Source organism: Medicago sativa, chromosome 3 (assembly GCF_051527215.1).
Source record: "Medicago sativa cultivar Bolivia chromosome 3, Bolivia_mono, whole genome shotgun sequence".
Taxonomy (NCBI): Eukaryota; Viridiplantae; Streptophyta; class Magnoliopsida; order Fabales; family Fabaceae; genus Medicago; species Medicago sativa.
Window position 1 is genome coordinate 25,276,549 of NC_140751.1, and position 7,237 is coordinate 25,283,785.

At 37.9% G+C, this 7,237-nt stretch overlaps 1 pseudogene across 1 annotated transcript; it reads right to left on the reverse strand.

The window, feature by feature from the left end:
• Positions 1-203: 203 nt before the first annotated feature.
• Positions 204-2,116, reverse strand: LOC146936637 (F-box protein SKIP23-like; annotated as a pseudogene). The gene is made up of 2 exons (XR_015033197.1): positions 950-2,116; positions 204-474 (listed from the first exon to the last, which is right to left on the reverse strand). The product of XR_015033197.1 is annotated as an F-box protein SKIP23-like (transcript).
• Positions 2,117-7,237: the final 5,121 nt, after the last annotated feature.

Below are 7,237 nucleotides of genomic sequence, written 5' to 3' on the forward strand. Positions count from 1 at the left end.
GCTTCAACATAAAAAATACTATTAAGGGGTTTATTGTTAAACTTTTGATTCCAACTTTGCTTCTAGTTACAGACTGAGAAGCATATTATTCATTTTAATTCATGCAGTGACAGTGACAACAAAAAATGCATGAGATCAAGCCATCACAAGTGCTTGTAATCAGATAGGTACGCTACAATCAAGACTTGATAGCTAAAAAACCATGAATAAATAGAAACACTAACTTGCATTAACAGATTCAAATTTATCTTAGCAAAAAGACTTGCACTATAACTAAAACTAATAAAAGAATGTATTCCTTCGCCTGTATGAATTAGAATACCGGTTGTGGTATCGAATTCCACAGTAACTGCGAAAACATTATAAGATTCATTGAGAAATGTTAAGAAAATAAAATTGGCTGGACATAATAGTAAATGTTTAAATTTTCATATTGCCATGTTTGGTCTCTCGTTCCCTTTCTCTCCATCGCCGCTGCATAAAATGAAAAGGCTTTCTATAAGAAACTAAATGAGAAGATTAAAATCATAATAAATAAATTGATTTTCTATATCTAGTACATGATTTATGCATGATAATTAATTTAGAACTCTTGTCCCATACGTGTCGTACGAGTGTCATAAGAGTGTCAACATCGAGACACACCTAATCCTACAGGTGTATGTGCTTCATAGACTTTCCACTTCAAAGCAACAAAATAATGTCATAGTGCTAGTGGCCAATATCAAATCAAAATACATTCTGATTTCTGAAAAAGCCAGCTGCATTTATAAAAAACGAATTGAGTTTCTGAAAATTAAGAAGTTTAGTCATAGCGAATGTAACATTAAAAAAAACATATTGTAAGCTATAGTCAAAAAGTTTATCCAAACTAACATAAACTAAGCACACTAATGCATTTTCAATCACTATCACATTAGAAACTTTTCAATATAAGACAGGAACATACTCTGTCACGAATTCAGATATTGTGGATCCACTTCGGTGGCAAGAACAAGTTAAGATATTTAGGCCCACAAGAAAGTTGATTTTGATCCAAGTGAAAAACACGTTTCCCATGTACCATATCGCCAATAGAGAGGACAGATGAGTCAATAAAGATGACACAATTTCCTTTTGGAATACATAGATCTGAAGCAGAAGTAGAAAAGGAACATCCACGCCCAATGAAAAAAATCCTATCCCCAAAATTCCTCAACTTCACACACTTTTGATCCTTCTCATCAAAATCCATCAAAATCACCCACTTCTTCTCCTTCTCATCAAGTTCAAAAAAATCAATACTGAAGCAATAAAATTTCTCACTAATTGCCAATAACAACAACATACCCTCACTTTCCACTAGCAATTTATTCAACCCAGGAATACCAGGACCCAAAGGTTGAGCTGCTAACTCGACGCTCGAGTCTGGTCCAACTCTAACTGTTTCGCCGGACTGGTCGACCACGTAAAACCTCCCTTTAAACAAGCAGGTGTCTCCATATAAAGATGACATATTGGAAATCAGCGTCCACCACTCGTCGCGGCCACGGAAAATCATCGGCCGGTAGGAATAATGAATTAATGTACCGAGTAAAAGAGGGGTTTTCCCATGGCACGTGATGGCAAGGACCGTTTTAGGGTTGTCTTCATACATTATGAAATCAGTTCCTAAATAAAGGATGGAGAGTTTGTTGAAGTCAAGCACGTGAGGACGAATTGGGGTTTGCTCTGCTGATCGTGGATATGAGATGAATGGGTTGAAGAATTTAGTTTTTCAATGTGAGTTTTGTGTAACTCTAATCAACCAAGGACGACGACGAATTAGGGTTTTCCCATGTTGTGGTGGTTTGACAAGGAAGAGAGTGCGTTTGGAGAGGTAACAGAATGGAGAGTTGGTGTTGTTGATGGAATCATGTATGAGTGGGAATTTGATGGGTGAAAAATGAAGATGGTGATTTGGAATGGAGGAAGAGCGCCAATTGGAACAAATTAATCGAAAACGAATGAGATCGATTTCGTTGTCGATGAATTGAGATATCAGATTCAGAAGCTCCATCGGGAGTTCAGACCAATCTGCCGTAGATGTTGTTGATGTGTCCCGCTGGTTCTCTTTTCTTTCCTTCTTCTTTTTCATTCCTCTTTCAGTAAAAAGGTTAATGTCTTTCGTAAAATAGCAAAAGGAATAAGTAAAGGAACAAAAGCCTAATTGAAGAAAAAAAACTGCACTGTTGAAGAATCAAGTGACTCAAAATTGGAGTTTGGAGGCCAAAATTGATGTTTGCTGGAAGTGCAAAATCGGGGCCCGAATTGGCAAAATCGGGGCCCGATTTTGGCTGTCTTTTGGAGCATTTTGCTGCGTGAAAAATCGGCGCACGAATGGAGGAATTCGGGGCCCGAACTGTCGTAACAGTATTTTTCAGAAACGTATTTTTGGGCCAGATTTGTTCCAATTTTATGGGAGTTACTTTTACTATAAATATAGGCATTGTATCAGTGTAAACTTGGAGATAGAGGGGGCTGAAACAAGGGTTTAGAAAGGCAACAACAAAACTAGGGTTTGTATAGAGTTTGTCTCTTTGGAACAAACACTTGGTTTTGAGGGTTGATTCACCTTGGGAAACACTATTAGGATTGAGTCTCTTGGTTACGGGAAGAGGCTGGGTTTTGGGTAGAATTAGGCGGGAGACTTATTCTTCTAACCCATTGAAATCTCTTTGTAACGTTACTCATCATATAGTGGAACGGAGGGCTGCTCTCTCCCCCAGACTAGGTCAATTTGGACCGAACTAGGTAAACAGATTCTTTGTGTTCTCTTTTCTTTTTCTCTCGCTGTTGTTTTCTACTTTTGGCTTGTGTTAATTGTTCCATACATTTTGATTTTGGTTGCTTAATTATCCCTTGCTCCACACATCAAGTTGTTATTGGTGTGAGTTTTTCATCGAATTCGCAACAATTGGCGCCCACCGTGGGGCAAGGGTCAAAGGATAATCAAGTACCATGGGTTCGAAGTGGGATATTGAGAAGTTTACCGGAGATAACGATTTTGGGTTATGGAAGTTAAAGATGGAAGCGGTGTTAATACAACAAAAGTGTGAGAAAGCTTTGAAGGGTGAAGGTGCGTTACCTGTCACCATGTCACAAGCGGAGAAGACCGAGATGGTGGACAAGGCCAGGAGTGCCATTGTCTTGTGCCTCGGAGATAAAGTTTTGAGAGAAGTAGCGAAGGAACCAACCGCGGCATCAATGTGGGCAAAGTTGGAATCTTTGTATATGACAAAGTCTTTGGCTCATCGGCAATTCCTAAAGCAACAACTCTACTCATTCAAGATGGTGGAGTCAAAGGCCATCATGGAGCAACTTACGGAGTTCAACAAAATCCTTGATGACTTGGAGAATATTGAGGTGCAACTTGAGGATGAAGATAAAGCTATACTCTTGTTGTGTGCTCTACCGAAATCTTATGAATCGTTCAAAGATACCATGCTCTATGGCAAAGAAGGCACTGTTACCTTGGAAGAAGTTCAAGCGGCTTTGAGAACCAAGGAGTTGACCAAGTCCAAGGACTTGAGAATTAATGAAAATGGTGAAGGCCTAAGTGTCTCAAGAGGGAATAGTGGAGGTAGAGGTAACCGGAGAAAGAAAGGTAAGAAGTCAAAGTCTGAATGCTTTAACTGTCACAAGATGGGTCACTTCATGAAGGATTGTCCAGAGATTAATGGTAACTCTGCACAAATTGTCACTGGGTTATGAGGATGCAGGTGCTCTGATGGTGTGGTGTTGTTTGGAGGATGAAGGTGATATTGGTCACCTTGAGAATGATGCCTAGTGGAGCGGTGACCGTCTGGAGAGACGTTAAACACTCAACATCAGCCTAGAGAGGCGGTGGTAAGAATACTCATGATCAGTCTGGAGAGGCGGAGGCAACAATACTCATGATCTACCTGTTGAGGTGGAGTTTCAAGGTTGAAGACATAGTGGGATGTACGCATTTGCTAGTTGATGTAGAGTACGCTCAGCTTGAGGTGGAGTTGAACACACCGGTAATGGTACGACTATGGAGGACCTTGGGTGCTATGCTCTATGGTGAGCAAGGGATTTCTTCATAAGGTTGAAGAATGTATAGCACGACTTGCGGGATTACTCTAAAAAAAAGGCCAAGGGTGATTGGATGCAAGGAGACCTTCAAGGAAACGGGAGATGTCCTTTGTTGAAGATGTCATGGTGAATGCTTGTGGAACTACCTAAAACTCCTAGTGTAGTTGAACTGCAAGGACTCTTCGAGAAGACGGAAGACGTTCCGATGGCTGAAGAGGTTGAGGTAAAGGCTTGTGGAACTACCTAAAATTCCTAGTGTAGTTGGACTGCAAGTACCTTCGAGAAGGCGGAAGACATTCCGATGGCTGAAGGGATTAGGGTGTAAACTTGTGGAGCTACTTGGTGTAGTGGGAAGCAAGGGAAAGAGCAGCAAGGTGTTGATGTTAAATGGGCATCATCACTAATTTAGAGTCAAGGTGGAGATTGTTGTGAAAGTGACTCAAAATTGGAGTTTGGAGGCCAAAATTGATGTTTGCTGGAAGTGCAAAATCGGGGCCCAAATTGGCAAAATCGGGGCCCGATTTTGGCTGTCTTTTGGAGCATTTTGCTGCGTGAAAAATCGGCGCCCGAATGGAGGAATTCGGGGCCCGAACTGTCGTAACAGTATTTTTCAGAAACGTATTTTTGGCCCAGATTTGTTCCAATTTTATGGGAGTTACTTTTACTATAAATATAGGCATTGTATCAGTGTAAACCTGGAGATAGAGGGGGCTGAAACAAGGGTTTAGAAAGGCAACAACAAAACTAGGGTTTGTATAGAGTTTGTCTCTTTGGAACAAACACTAGGTTTTGAGGGTTGATTCACCTTGGGAAACACTATTAGGATTGAGTCTCTTGGTTACGGGAAGAGGCTGGGTTTTGGGTAGAATTAGGAGGGAGACTTATTCTTCTAACCCATTGAAATCTCTTTGTAACGTTACTCATCATATAGTGGAACGGAGGGCTGCTCTCTCCCCCAGACTAGGTCAATTTGGACCGAACTGGGTAAACAGATTCTTTGTGATCTCTTTTCTTTTTCTCTCGCTGTTGTTTTCTACTTTTGGCTTGTGTTAATTGTTCCATACACTTTGATTTTGGTTGCTTAATTATCCCTTGCACCACACATCAAGTTGTTATTGGTGTGAGTTTTTCATCGAATTCGCAACAGATTCTTCAATTCAATCCGAGAAGTTTTTTGTTTTTCACGGAAAGAATAGGGTTAACTTTGTTGTGATATCCGAATTTCATATTTATATAGGAAGATCTTTCGGTAAATAGGGTTTTGATATGAGTAAAAAATATAGGTAGCTTTATTACATTAGACTTTGCTCGGGGACTGAAATAATTAAGGAAGATTTTTTTTTTTTTTTAAGAATAATTAATGATGGCTAATCCTTCAAGAAAAAAAATAAAATTAATGTGGCTAAAATTGTGTATACATTTTTATTTGAGGAAAGCTAAAATTGTGTATACATGATATCGGGAAGTAAAATTCACCACGGACGTCTAGAAGTCCTAGCTCAACTGGCAAATGCCGAAATTGCAAGGCCGGACGTTATGACCCGGGTTCGAACCCGGGACCTCACAGTTGTGTGTGAGTTTATTTTCAGTGGATTACCACTTCATCTAAGACCAAAAAAAAAAAAAATTCACCACGGACCGACAAAGAACTGATATGATAAATGGGTACACACATATAAAATTAAATAAACAATTCATATTTTAAGTATCAGTAAATTAATAGATGCACTAATGGATGAAATTGATTGGAGTTATTAAAACTATTAGTACATATAAAATAAAATAAACATATTTTAAGTTTCCAAACTCGTAATATAATTTATTCCACTATAGTCGGCCCTATTTTTTTAGTGAGAGAAACTCCAACTTCTCTCTAAGCTTTCCTTCTCTTTCACTCATCGAGGAGGGGTGGTTTTAGGTCATTTTTTGACCTAAAATCACCCCTTGCATCTTTTTTTCCCTTTCTTTCGATCTAAATAAGTGATTTTCACAAATATCAAGCGTTTTCTTTTGTGTTTTTTCGTGATTTCGTTGTCTGAGTGCGACCTTGTGTTGTTCGTCGTCTTGTGTGGCGTTGTTTGATTTGACATCTTGTTGCGGTGTTCGTTGGTTCATATTGAAAGATCAGCTTCAGTCAATCACAGATTCAATCAATGATTTGGACGTCAACGTTGCAGATCCAGAAGCAAGAGTATTCTGGTGATTTAGATTTTATCATATTATTTGTAGGCATTTTGCTGTTGTATGCTATTAACTTGGGTGCTGTGAGTTTGTTCACAGATTCATCCTTTACGTTTTTAGCGATCTTGATTCTGATGTATTCTATCGATTTGAATGAATGAATATCGTTTTGTTTTTGTCAAAAAAAAAAAAGTTTCCAAACTCGTAGAAATAGAAATACGTCCTCTTTATAAAATTGATAAAATTATACAATCGTATTACTTAAGTGTATTACTTAAGTAAAAATCTTCTTATCGTGAAATCAAATATAATTGGATTTCCTAATTATTGATTTTTGTTTGATTAGTAATTTTTTGTCAACGTGAAAGTGTGTAGTATAATATTTTTCTATTATCTATACTATATATAAAGAAAATAATCCATTTCAGTTCTTTCGGGCTGACTTTTTCACTTTCCAAAAATGCTCTTAATTTCAAATACAAATATCACATGCAACAAATAGATAAGAATAAATTTAAATATTATCGCTTATGTTTCTATGTTTTAACAACTTACAATCAAGTTGATAGTCCCTATCATGTGTCATAAAGACTCATTATGAGTAAAATTTGATGTGTAAATCAAAGATTTTTTTGAGATATTTGTATTGTCAAAGATCTATTTGAGAGTTCCCTATGTTAGTGATAATTTAGTTTTTTATACATGGCCTATGATCCAAGTTATTATTTTGTAAAATACATTTTTTTTTTATATTAATTAGTATAGGATATACAATTCTGGTATTTTCAAGATAGGTGGCTTGCGAATGGCGCTATGGCACAACCTGCAGAGCACTACCTAAGAATGATAAGTGTAAGTTTGCCATGAACCTTTGGAGTTTGTGGAGGAGCAGAAACACGGAAATTTGGGACAATCAAAGGGAAAGGACATCTGACATATTGTTTGCTGACAGAATGACAGAGGAAATTGTTTGTTGACA